General features: G+C 34.3%; 1 pseudogene across 2 annotated transcripts; it reads right to left on the reverse strand.

The window, feature by feature from the left end:
* Nucleotides 1–2,294: 2,294 nt before the first annotated feature.
* LOC149139574 (leucine-rich repeat receptor-like protein kinase TDR pseudogene) lies at nt 2,295–4,211 on the reverse strand (annotated as a pseudogene). 2 transcript variants are annotated; one of them, XR_016265179.1, is made up of 2 exons: nt 3,985–4,211; nt 2,295–3,807 (listed from the first exon to the last, which is right to left on the reverse strand). The product of XR_016265179.1 is annotated as a leucine-rich repeat receptor-like protein kinase TDR pseudogene, transcript variant X2 (transcript). The 2 variants fall into 2 exon arrangements; XR_016265178.1 differs by having other exon boundaries at nt 2,295–3,860.
* Nucleotides 4,212–14,719: the final 10,508 nt, after the last annotated feature.

A 14,719-nucleotide genomic window follows, 5' to 3' on the forward strand; every position in this document is an offset into this window, starting at 1 on the left:
TGAAAGAAAAATGCACTTAGACCATCCTAACTCACTTTGTAAGTAAATTATTCACATCAGAGACAATCATGTTAACATAAAATGGATTGATGGAGTATCATTCAAGAACAAAGTATAACCTACGATGTTAGACACTTTGCAAGTATATTGTTCACACCAGAGACAACCATGTTGACATAGAATGGATTGATGGAGTAATCTAAGATGTTAGACACTTTGTAAGTAAATTGCTCACATCAGAGACAATCATGTAACATAAAATGGATGGACAGAGTATCATTCAAGCACAAGCTATATCCTAAGATGTTAGAATGTATATGGTTTCTGAAAAGAAAATTAAAGTTACAATAAAAAGAATGACCACTTATAGTTCTGAAGTTTGAAACTACTTTACCTGGAGAAATGTAGCCATAGGAGCCAATAACAGAAGACATGGCCTCCGAACCAGTTCGAATCAGCTTTGCAACTCCAAAATCTGCAACCCTTGCATTCATGTCAGAATCAAGCAATATATTGCTAGGCTTAACATCTCTGTGTACAATGGCAGGACGACAATCTTGATGAAGATAGCATAAGCCCTGAGCCACTCCAACTGCAATATTGTATCTTGTCATCCACTCAGTGAGCATGTTCTCTTCCTTTCTTCCGTGCAAGAGGTCAGCCAAACTTCCATTAGGCATGTATTCATAAAGAAGAAGAGTCTCCTCATTGCTGGAGCAACAACCCAACAATTTAGCTATGTTTCTGTGCCTAACATTTCCCAGGACTTCTACCTCTGCTAATACCCCTTTCTTTCGTTTCCCTCTGCACAAATCCAAAAGATGCATAGACTCATGGACTTAATAGATTGCTACCATCCTCAATTAATGAAACAGTACAAGTCTGTGCTAGGTTTAACATATAACTTTCAGATATATATTACAAGAGAAAATCTGTGTAAGAATTTGAATGGCTATGTAGAAAACAATGAATGCTACCTTCTAGCAAATTTATGATTTTGAACTAAGCTAGGCTAAAACATAACTCCATACCCATCAATCACTGAGAATCTGATACACAAACTAACTTACAAATACATAAAAATAATAAGACCTTTTCCATAAGGTTGTCTGATCTGAGAAATACTCATATTTCTGAATTCCTTCTTCAAATCCAAACAGTAGCTAAAACCGATTCCCTTTTACTTTTGTGTTCAGCTAATCTTAATGCTTTAGGGATGTAAAACCAATACAAGATTCTCCTTTTGTATTCTTAGATTTTCCAGGGTAAACAATCATGAAACTGAAAGAAAAATGCACTTAGACCATCCTAACTCACTTTGTAAGTAAATTATTCACATCAGAGACAATCATGTTAACATAAAATGGATTGATGGAGTATCATTCAAGAACAAAGTATAACCTACGATGTTAGACACTTTGCAAGTATATTGTTCACACCAGAGACAACCATGTTGACATAGAATGGATTGATGGAGTAATCTAAGATGTTAGACAATTTGTAAGTAAATTGCTCACATCAGAGACAATCATGTAACATAAAATGGATGGACAGAGTATCATTCAAGCACAAGCTATATCCTAAGATGTTAGAATGTATATGGTTTCTGAAAAGAAAATTAATGTTACAATAAAAAGAATGACCACTTATAGTTCTGAAGTTTGAAACTACTTTACCTGGAGAAATGTAGCCATAGGAGCCAATAACAGAAGACATGGCCTCCGAACCAGTTCGAATCAGCTTTGCAACTCCAAAATCTGCAACCCTTGCAGTCATGTCAGAATCAAGCAATATATTGCTAGGCTTAACATCTCTGTGTACAATGGCAGGACGGCAATCTTGATGAAGATAGCATAAGCCCTGCGCCACTCCAACTGCAATGTTGTATCTTGTCATCCACTCAGTGAGCATGTTCTCTTCCTTTCTTCCGTGCAAGAGGTCAGCCAAACTTCCATTAGGCGTGTATTCATAAAGAAGAAGAGTCTCCTCATTGCTGGAGCAACAACCCAACAATTTAGCTATGTTTCTGTGCCTAACATTTCCCAGGACTTCTACCTCTGCTAATACCCCTTTCTTTCGTTTCCCTCTGCACAAATCCAAAAGATGCATAGACTCATGGACTTAATAGATTGCTACCATCCTCAATTAATGAAACAGTACAAGTCTGTGCTAGGTTTAACATATAACTTTCAGATATATATTACAAGAGAAAATCTGTGTAAGAATTTGAATGGCTATGTAGAAAACAATGAATGCTACCTTATAGCAAATTTATGACTTTGAACTAAGCTAGGCTAAAACATAACTCCATACCCATCAATCACTGAGAATCTGATACACAAACTAACTTACAAATACATAAAAATAATAAGACCTTTTCCATAAGGTTGTCTGATCTGAGAAATACTCATATTTCTGAATTCCTTCTTCAAATCCAAACAGTAGCTAAAACCGATTCCCTTTTACTTTTGTGTTCAGCTAATCTTAATGCTTTAGGGATGTAAAACCAATACAAGATTCTCCTTTTGTATTCTTAGATTTTCCAGGGTAAACAATCATGAAACTGAAAGAAAAATGCACTTAGACCATCCTAACTCACTTTGTAAGTAAATTATTCACATCAGAGACAATCATGTTAACATAAAATGGATTGATGGAGTATCATTCAAGAACAAAGTATAACCTACGATGTTAGACACTTTGCAAGTATATTGTTCACACCAGAGACAACCATGTTGACATAGAATGGATTGATGGAGTAATCTAAGATGTTAGACACTTTGTAAGTAAATTGCTCACATCAGAGACAATCATGTAACATAAAATGGATGGACAGAGTATCATTCAAGCACAAGCTATATCCTAAGATGTTAGAATGTATATGGTTTCTGAAAAGAAAATTAATGTTACAATAAAAAGAATGACCACTTATAGTTCTGAAGTTTGAAACTACTTTACCTGGAGCAATGTAGCCATAGGAGCCAATAACAGAAGACATGGCCTCCGAACCAGTTCGAATCAGCTTTGCAACTCCAAAATCTGCAACCCTTGCAGTCATGTCAGAATCAAGCAATATATTGCTAGGCTTAACATCTCTGTGTACAATGGCAGGACGGCAATCTTGATGAAGATAGCATAAGCCCTGAGCCACTCCAACTGCAATATTGTATCTTGTCATCCACTCAGTGAGCATGTTCTCTTCCTTTCTTCCGTGCAAGAGGTCAGCCAAACTTCCATTAGGCATGTATTCATAAAGAAGAAGAGTCTCCTCATTGCTGGAGCAACAACCCAACAATTTAGCTATGTTTCTGTGCCTAACATTTCCCAGGACTTCTACCTCTGCTAATACCCCTTTCTTTCGTTTCCCTCCCTCTTTCTCTTTCTCCACCCACCGTAGCTTCTTCACAGCTATGACATGACCCCCCGGCCTTTCAACCCTGTAAACTGTACCGGCTGCTCCAATGCCAATCATGTTATCAGGCTTCAAGCTCTCCAAAATATCTTCTGTTGTGAAGCTGAGACGCTGGAATGAGGTCATCTTCCAAGGGTTTTCAGGATGTTCTTCTGTGATATTTAGTCATAAGATCGCTAGCCATGATTGCTAAAAACTCTCTCCTAAAACCCGGCTCCATTTCCACCACGGTTAAATCCAGGCCCAAAAACAAGGTTCAGTTCTTATTATTGTTATCATAAAAGCTGCCCTAAATTGCTCCCTGCACCATGATGCCGCTTCACCCGAACTAAAATATATACATAATCAAGCTGAATATAAATAAAAGACAAGCTCCCAACTCGATTTTCCCTATTCTGCCATTATGTTAATTAGCACATTCAATCAAAATCATCAAATTGGCAGCAACCTGCAAATCCACTTATTCTTCTCTCAATAACCTCCTTTCAGCAGATAAAAAAAAGCTAAAACTCAAATAAAGGACTTGAAAAATAAAAATATAAACAATGAGCATTATTCACTGAGAAAATTACCAGATGATACTTGGTGCGCTTGTGTCTCAGATCGCGTTGTACACTTGACGCAGGATATGCAAAACTAACCTGTGTCGCTTCAGACCTCAGGGCGAGCGACTCTTCACTGACCAGAACGTTTTTCACCGATGATCTAATGGCTGGAGATGATTTAATCGTCTAACAATCCATTTAACGGCCCACGTTGAGACACGGTGGCATGGAGGGGAGTTCGTCTCAGAGGGAACGCCTTACGGCGTAAAAATAAATAAATAAAGTTTTTAATCAACTCAACCTCTTAAGAAAGACCTTTCTTTCAATCCCTTTTAATAACCTTTTTGTTAAAACAACATTTTTTAAAAATATCACCCAAACTTTAATAAACCCTTATTAATCCTTGAACATCTCCAACTTTTAATAAACTCTTGCGAAAAATCTTTTAAACCTTTTTAACCGCCCCACGTGACTTTAAAAAATATCTCTCTTAACACTTTAACAACACACCTTTTAAAACATCTGACTATGTGGCTTTTGGAGTTTTCGTGCCATCTCAACCTTTAAAATTTGCGCTGTGCGCGTGATTTCTGGTTGACTTTTCTTGGAAGCCTATCTCATGTATCGATGCAACACTAGTAACGAAAAACCAATAATTGGATGTTTGTTAAGTTTTTCAGGAACATCGTGCCTTTAATATTTAATCTTGCGACAGTCGTGTGTTAAGTTTCTTCAAAATATCTCATTTATAAGCTTTAATCATGGGACAATTTCCTTTTGTGATTTTTTTTTTTTAATTACACGTCTTTTTCTTTTGGCTCTTTTCTGATAGATTTATATGCTCGAATCTTGTAACTTGACGTCAACTCCAAAATTAATTTGATGGAAAAGAAAAGAAAAAAAAACACAAAATACATATACAACCATTTATAGATATTTGGCTTTTGGTTTTTACACGCATTATAATGAATAGGTATACGGGATATAAAAACCTAATTTACTAAATATGAAATCATGCTATCTTTAACTTGACTTGCTTCAATTCTGGCGAACTTGTTCATGTAAACTCATACTCCACTTATAATATTTGACTTAACTAAATTCATATCTTCATACCTTACATGCATACTACAGTAATTTACTATTTCCAACCAATAGTGTATGGTGATTAATATTTGTTCTTTTTTATCCGTTTATCAAATTAAAGTAAAAAATAAAAAAACAAAAACAAATAAAATTGAAAAAAGTGTTGCTTTTGAATTAACCTCCGGTTGAATGCTAGTTGGTTTGCAAAGTTGCACCACTCTTGTTTAGGAGCCGTGACCAATCTTCTTTGAGAGCAACGATATCCATTGTTGTCAGAGCCAGAGTTGTATGCTGACATCCGATCAATCATTCCTTTTGGTTTGCTGAGGTGTAAAGCGAGCCAGGGGCTTCCATTGTAGACAACTCTGCTGGTCAATTTGTTCACTGAGCTGCAATGAGCCAATGTATCCATTTGTGACACACCATCATGAACTGGCACGAAGATTCAACGTGACTTCTAGAAATATGGAATAACAATTCCTTTACATATAACTTGTTTTTTACCGTAGTTTAGAAGTGCCATATTATTTTAAAGTGGTGTAAGTGTTTTTTTTCTTGGTTAAATGTGGTGATGAAGGTTCATTCTGAAAGTTTGTTTTTAATGTATTGCATAAGAAAAATAAAAGAGTTGTACTAAAAGAAAAGGTGGTTTAGTTTAAAAAATTACTTCTTTACCAAGAATGTAGAATGTTTTTAATGAGTGTGTAAATCTCTTTAGTGGAGATATTTTTAAAAGTGGCTTTGATTATTGTATTATTAAAAATAATTAAGAAATAGTTTTTTTTAATGATAATACGGAAAATGAGACATGATTTTAGGTGATAGTTTTTCCTAGCTACTCTTCCCAGTTTTAATAGAAAAAGACTATGAAGTTTGTGATATTAAAAGAGTGGGTGGGAACTTGTAGTTTGTGGTTGTGAAGAGCTAACTGATGAGGTAATCGAATATGTTTTGACGAACACATAGATAGATTAATTCAGAATCTATAGAAAAAAACCATGTGATAACACTTGCTACTATCCAAAATGGTGTGGATACAACTTTATTTTCAAATATCTCAATAGTGAAGACCTCCAAAATAGTGTGGGGCATCCTACGAACTAGTCATCATGGAATTGCAAAGGTGAAAAAAATGAAGTTGGAGATGTTGAACATGAATTTTGAGAATTTGAAGATGAAAGAGTCAAAGTACTTGGGCCAATACATGACCCAAGTTATAAACATTGTTAATCAACTAACGATTAATGATGAAGATATTTTAGATCAAAATTTGGTAGAGAAGGTTCTCGAGATCTTCCCTAGGAAACTTGATATGGTGGTCATAGCTATTAAATATTCTAAAGACTTTTCACTATTATTAGTAGATGAACTGTTTGGATCCTTGTTATCTCATAAATCTCAATTAAATAAACACGAGGAATCTTTGGAAAATGCATGAAATAGTAGGTTTCTATCTCAAAAGGAAGAGGAAGATCAAGATCAAGAGCTAGAGGTAGAAACAATAGAAGCAACAGTTAGAGAGATGATCCTAAAAGGAAAGGAGATCATATCAAAATCTCGATAGTTCAAGGTGGAGCAACAATAGAAGTTCGCAATCAAATCAAAGGTATAGCAAATAAAATTAAGTGTTATTAGTGCAACAAGAGGGGTCATTATGGACATGAATATAAAAAGGAAAAAAATTATCTTAAAAGGGAATGTTCAAACTATTATTATGAGCGCTGTGGAGAATCATTATTTCTTACGTGTAATGATTCTCAAAGGTTATCTAACAATATTTGGTTTATAGATAGTAGATGTAGCAATCATATGACAAGAAACATAAGGATAATTATAGGTATGGATGATTTAGTCATAGCTAATATCAAGCTTGGGTTAGATAATGTTATAAAAGTTATGGGAAAAATAACAGTTAAAATCTTCCCTCTTATGGAAATGTTCATAGATGAATGAATTTCTTAACGCATTTGAATCCAAAAATGATTTCCAGTTAACATCTTCATCAAACAAGATCATAAAAGGAAATACCATATGTGTATTATGCTCCAAGTTTGAAACATAACCTTCTTAGCGTTGGCTAACATACTAAAAAATGGTATGATGTAGTATTTAAAGGAGAGAATTGCTTCATATATGATAGATCTCCTAGTAAGATGTTTATTTCCAAAGTAAAGGTGACCGAAAATAATGTGTATCCTCTTTCCATGAAGGACTACAGACATGATTACTCATTTGCTAAAAAACCAACATGATTGGATGATCTTTGGTTATGGAACTTCATGTTTGGTCATCTATATTTTGGTGGCCTTTGACTATTGCCACAATATAAGATGGTTGAGGGGTTGCCTCCCATTGAAGAGACAACTAGTTCATATGAGAGTTGTGTTTTAGCAAAGCAACACATAGATAATTTTCCTAAGGGAGTGTCTTACAGGGAAAAGGAACCTTTGGAGTTAGTTAATACAAATATATTTGGTCCAATGTAGATGCGGTCACTTGGAGGAAGCTACTACTTTGTAACTTTCATAGATGATAACAACAAAAGGACTTTGGTGTATTTTCTCACAAACGTGTCTAAACATTTAGACAAGTTTTGAGAATCTAAGGAAATGACATAGAAGCAACATGATAATCAGATCAAAGTGTTACGGTCAAACATAGAGGATGAGTGCAATTCAAGTATTTTTTAGAAATTTTGCAAGTATCGTGCGATCAAAATACAATTTATAACAAGATACATTTTGTAGAAGAATGATGTAGCTAAAAGGAAGAATAAAACCATGTTGAATATGGCTAGAAGCATGTTGAAGGAACAACATATATTAATGAGTTTTTGGAGGAAGTAGTAGCTTGCTCAATTGATTTTTTGAATAGATCTTCCATTACAAGTGTGAACAGAAAAGTTCTATAAGGAGCATGGACATGTATAAGTTGCAATGTAGCACACTTTAGGGCATTTGGCTATGTGGCATATGCTCATGTACCTAAGGAGTTGAGAAGAAAGCTAGATGAAAAAAGTGAGAAGTGCATTATTATTGTGTATAATGATCATTCGAAGGTATATAAGTTGTAGAATCTAAAAACAAAAAAAATTGATAGTTAGCATAGATGTCGAATTTAAAGAAAATGAAGCATGGGATGGAACACGAGGGCTTCCCTGGGGGACAAATATCATACCACGTGCATTCATATTGGGGGATATATATTGAGAAAAAAATGACATAATATATTGGGGGATATGTAAGGGGTAGGTATAAAAAAATTGAGCTCAAAGTGAATGGAAAAATATAAAGGGGTATAAAAAATGTTAATGAAATAATGGATAGCTATAATATCTAGTGAAGGTAGAGGTTTTTTAAATTGGGAAGGTGTATTGGGTTCATATTGGTAGGGGGTTAAATGAAGTGAATTTTAGAGGTATTTTAAATAAAGGGTATTGTTTAACATTTCGTGAATGCACGTGATATGTCAGAGGTTCATTGGGTGAATCCCCTGTGCATAGAGGAAATAATATACAAAAAGTTTGACTATCAATTACAAAATTCTAGCATTGTAATAAAAAACATCGCTTGCAACACAACCATAAAATGGTTAAATTAAGGAATTTCAAATGATTTTGACAATGAACTAACCATTTTAAAGAATCTCAAAGGATTTTGAAAATGAACTAATGTTGATACAACTATTATAGGAGAAAAACAATTGCTTCCACATACAATGTTGCTTAAGAGGGTGTAACATGTAAACAAAGATACATAATGCATTGACATAGTAGAAATGGTGTTACATCAAGCACAATTTCATTAGATAAAGTGTGTGCCTCAGTGTCCATTATAAGTGCAATATTTAGCTTTTAAGCTTCAATTCGTGATGGTTTAAGTTGACACTATATTGATTTTGATATAGTAGACTCACATAATGTTTAGATATGTTGGTCTATTCCAAATTCCATCATGGTATTTGATAGTGAAGTGCAATGAAATTTAGATATGCAGAACAGGTCACAAAGGAGACATAATGTTTCACTGTAGAAAACAACAATAATACAATAAAAAAAAGACTAGCTATTAGGGAGATAGAATCGGGGTTTTTGTCTCCAATAAAAAATGGAGTATAGAAATACACCATCATCTAAACAATATTTGAGTGGGCTATAAAAGGCTCACTACCTAGAGAAATGGTAGATGGTTTCATAAATAATATGAACCAATGACAAAATCTAAATCTAAATCCTGATGATGAACCACAGAGGATGGTTCGAAACGTCGATGTATAAAACAACAAAATGCAATGGATCTGTAAGATATAACCCCACAAAAAACTAGAAATCAAGTTATAAAAATAGAAAGATGCAGAACATAAATTAAAGTTACATTTATCCTAGACCATACAGAAATTGAGCCATCTTCAATAGTATAGCCACAATATTTGATTAAGAATTTCTCAAAAAGGTTGTTTGATAAGAATATGGACCAACTCCAAAAGGTGAAAAATGATAGTAGACAAGGCACAAGGCTAAGTCTGGAGGATATAAAACAAAAACCTAGGTATCATTATTGAATGACATAAGAAATTCTAAATTAAAGTAACAATTTCAGTATGGAGCAGGCCACAAAGAGTATTGAACGTAAAGAAAAAACCACAGTCTACTTTAAAAATAAGTAGACAACAAGATACTGAAGACAAATACAGTAAAGATTAAAATAAAACAAGCAGTCTCTACTCACAGTATTACCCACAAAACCAAAAGTGGCACTTAGGAGGCACAAAATAACTCCTGGGGTATAACAGGATAAATTATTGAAAATTAATCCTGCAAAATATTCATAGTACACTCACATTTTCTTTGGAAACTCTTCAATCTTTGTAGTTGGAAGTAGGTGCTCATTTTAATGGATATGGCTACGATACTAGCAATTTTGGTTTTCCTTCTTCAAGATAAGGATGGAGATCAAAAATATGTGTTTCCATAAAGTCATTCCGTGTAAGTAACTGAGCAATTGAAGCTCTGTGAAAAACCAAGAAAATGAGAATGAGAAGCACCACAAAATATCCAAATGTGGAATAAGTTTGACAGAGTTATAGCTTATGAATTCAAACCCAAAGAAGGTAGTAATGCTTAGTCTATGATAGTATGGAGGTCTTACAGATTTTTCATTACATTATACAATGGTCTTACTATAAAAGATGGCTAAATTAGGTGAAAGCATTTGATACGGTCAACAAAAAGGATGAGTGATTGAGACTACAAAATTCCAGGTAATTTTGTGTGTGAACACTTACCCCTACTTCTTTAGGCACCACGCAGACATTTCTCAAGCCTACTTGCCGAAAAAGGGAAAATATCATTGTTAATGACAAGGTCTCCACAACAATGTATGGTGAGATATTGCAAAATGGATGTAAATCAATATACATTTCCTATTCCTCCGCACTTATGTTTATGTCCTCAATCTTGAGATCTCTTCCTCAACTTTGTTTTGCAAAGTCACCAAAAGAAAACTTATGCTTTATGTCTATAAAAACAATAGTCTGTGAAAGCTAAAACTCTTTCCCCTTCAGTGAAACCAACAAATGTGACCTAAGGATAAGGCTATAAAAGACTGGTTTTTTCTGCTAGAGGTCCAACTATGACTAGAAAGTCATGGTGTCTAGTATTCATCAAAATATGTACGATGTTTCCAACTTTCTCGACTCTAGAAAATGTTAACACTGGGCCTATAACAACATCACTAGTAGTCAGGTTTCTCATATAGGGTTTAGGATGTCCTTCCAAGAATGGAATCCCCTTCAAGTGCAAAATTTCATTATACACATCGACGTTGAAGAAATCAATTGTTGTCTTGAAGAAATCGGTTGTTGTCTTTAAAAAATCAGTTGTTGTCTTCACTATCAACACAAACAACATAATAAAATGTAGAAATGACAAGTTATTTGTTAGTTCCAAAAGGATGACACACAATGAAGTTGTCATCCTCATTGAGCCCCCAAGAAAAGAGGCTACACTGAGCACAACAATAAGGCCCCCACCAATTCTTGTGAAGGATGCAATCAACTCCCCAACAGAATGACCATATGTAGATCCTATCAAAATTACTGGTATGAATCAACAAGATGGAAAAACACATCCATATGTGACCAGTCCCAATGTAAAAATAGTAACAAAGTAAAGCACGAGCGATGATTAACAAAACTCCTTTCTTGTGGAAGAGTTGAAGATGATTTTAACAATACCATCATTGGTGTTGAAAATCAATCTTGCAAGGTCATCATAGTAAACCTCTAAACAATGGAATCACTTGAAGTTTCCTTTGTTATTAGTGTCAGGAAATTCTTCATTGAAGATTACTCCTACAGGACAAGGTGTGCATTTTGCAAGCCAAGGAAATCGAAAAATGCAACAAGATGTAAAGATGTAGACAACACAGGAAAGAAGCATTTTGGATATAGGTCCCTTCCTGTATCAATAACACACATCCATGCCATTCGTGAAAGTTCTCTACAAAAACTCCACATTTTTTTCAAAATCGAAATATGGTAATAAAGGATTAAATGAGGATAACTAGTTATTAATAGGAAAAAGGTGACAAACCAATAAGATAAGTATCCAATGGTTCAAACCACTTATAAATTTTGATGAACCAATATCTCTTAGTAGCCCTTTGATGCAGATGAGTAGTGAAGGGAGAAAATCGATTATTTCATATTCATAGAAATAGTCAAAAGTACCATAAGGGAAAGTTGAACCAAGAACCAAGAGTGAAAGAGGTCTAATAAAAATTTCTCCCTTAATAGAAGACACAATGGCTTGTCTACCTATTACTTAATGGGTTAGCTAGCTCATATTATGAAAATCTTGTTTTATTTATTAGACCCGTATCTAAGTGGGCTAGTCACGTTTAGATTATAACAAATAGATCAAACCTATCATTGTAAAAATAGTGTGGGATAAATGGTGATTAGTGGATAAATTCCTATCGAACTTAGATATAGCTGGTAGATAGCGAAATATATTTTAGTAGAACTATCTGCCACAGTAATGAAACTGAGGTACAATTGAATTGAACCTAGGAAACCTATTATCATTTGATAGGTCTTTAGTCTAGTTGGAAACATCTTGTTATATTCACTTTATTTTCTTATATCTTATACACTATATTAACAGTCTGTGATATAGTATATATGTTTCAGTGAAAAATACCTTAACAATTTGGTGTTGTGTTGGGCCTATCCTGTTTGGTAGAGGAAACAAAACATTGGCAAAATGCCCAACATATTTTCATTCATGATGGCTAATCTTGTAGATGTTGATGTGGGCTTGGAAGTAGCCATCTAGATATGAGTGTGTCACAACTGAACAATATATTACATTGTTAAGGGTTAATAAAAGGATATATACTGGAATACTAAAGCAATAAAGTGGTAACAATGTTGAATAAAGAATGCTTCTGATGAGTAATTATATGATCAAGGTTTATCATTTATTTGTTCTGTAATAAGAAGACTATGATGCTAAAAATATGTATAATATAGATATCTTAATTTCATCATTCTGGTATTTTTATTAAGCAGAAATGATCTGGATGTTGTTGTTTGTAAAGACCATACTACAAACCAACACAGGTGATCATTAATACAGGGAGAATTCTCTAGAATAAATTTAGAAATAAGAAAGAGTGAGTTATAACCACAAACATAGGATTTAGCTAATATAGCTAGATGTACTAGGTCTAATTCTTATCCACGACATCAAACCCTGATATTAGGTTGTAACTCGAACGGAAAAAAGGTAGTGAAATTGCCATACACTTTATTGGAGTCCTGCATGAATCAAGCCACAATTTTTCTACTGTCTCCCATAGAATATAAGTGAAATTGTGTTACCAGTGTAGATACTAGTTTAAGCTCAGTTAGATGGTCATACCCTATGGATTTTGACTAGAATATTCTCTCTTACTAATTTGTATGGGGTGTACTCCTCTTAAATAGTACCAGAGCTTTACATAAGGGGTTTCTCATTGGTTTTTCCTTGTATTTGGATGCATATTATGCTATAAGTTAATGTTCTAACCCCATGACATCGTGTAAGTGAAAAAAAGGGGAGTTATGGTCCTAGTGAAGAAGGAATAATAAAGTTGGTTATAAATTAATCAATGATACCATAGGGATAACAGGCTGGTTCTGGATTAGAGTTCAGATATTGTCCATAGTTCGACACCTTTTCTGATAAGTAAGTTAAGTTAAGTAGACTTTATATGATAAATTCTTGGGATATTAGAGCATATGCAATAGGAAAATATTAGGAGATGCTCATGTTTTAGTTACTAAAAGGTATTTATCTGTATATATCTCTATCAACTAAACAAGAGTGGTATGTTCATTGTTTGTGGATTATCCTAAAGGATCAAGTTTTAGTAACTAAACCACCATTATCACATACCGGTTGTAATAAACAGTTAGACGTTACTCATTTCCTAGCATTTAGGACCAAGCACTGTCCAATGTTTTAAATTTTAAGTCCCTGGTTTGAGTCCATTCTAGGCCAATCATATGGGAGAAAAGCCATCCTTGCCGACATACCTAACTGGTTAATACCTCAAGTGTTAGCATGGTGGATCGATGATAATGTTAAAGCTTCGAGTAGATTAACTAAGGGATTAATTATCTGGACAGATAATTCGACTTTCCACAAAACAGATCTTTGTTTATGTCCTAAATATTGAGATCTCTTCCTCAAATGTGTTTCAAAAAGTCATTAGAAGAAAACTTCTACTTTATGTCCGCAGAAACAACAGTTTGTGAAAGCTGAAACTCTTTCCTCTTCAAAAAAACCAAAAAATATGAGCTAAGGATAAGGCCATACATGACTAGTTTTTCTGATAGAGGTCCATCTATGACTGCAAAACCATTGGGTTTAGTTTTCATCAAAATCTGTACAAAGTTTCCAACTTTCTCGACTCTAGAAAAGGTTAACAATGGACCTGTAACAACATCACTAGCCGTTTGGCTTCTCACATAGGGTTTAGGATGTCCTTCTAAGAATAGAATCCCCTTCAAGAGCACAATTGCATTATACATGCCGACGTTGAAGAAATCAGTTGTTATCTTGAAGAAATCAGTTGTTGTCTTCGTTATCAACACAAAAAACATAATAAAATGTAGAAATGGCAAGTTATTTGTTAGTTCCAAAAGGATGATTGGCAATGAAACTGTCATCCTCATTAAGAACCCAAGGAAAGAGGCTACACTGAGCACAAGACAAAGGCCCCCATCATTTCCTGTGAAGGATGCAATAAGCTCCCCAACAGAATGAGCATATGTAGATCCTATCAAAATTAATGGTATGAATCGACCCGATGGAAACACATGTCCATATGTGACCAGTACCGATGTAAAAATAGTAACAAAGTAAAGCATGAGCGATGATTGGCAAAACTCCTTTCCTGTGGAAGAGTTGAAGATGATTTTAACAATACCATCATTTGTGTTAAAAATAAATCTTGCAAGGTCATTGTAGTAAACCTCTAAACAATGGAATCCCTTGAAGTTTCCTTTGTTATCAGTGTTAGGACATTCTTCATTGAACATAAGTCCTGCAGGAAATGGTGTGCATTTTGTAAGCCAAGGAAGTCCAAAAATGCAACAAGATGTAAATATGGAGACAACAAAGGAAATA

Source organism: Pinus tabuliformis, chromosome X (genome assembly GCF_031772625.1).
Source record: "Pinus tabuliformis cultivar Carrire ecotype Pingquan chromosome X, CPIR1, whole genome shotgun sequence".
Taxonomy (NCBI): domain Eukaryota; kingdom Viridiplantae; phylum Streptophyta; class Pinopsida; order Pinales; family Pinaceae; genus Pinus; species Pinus tabuliformis.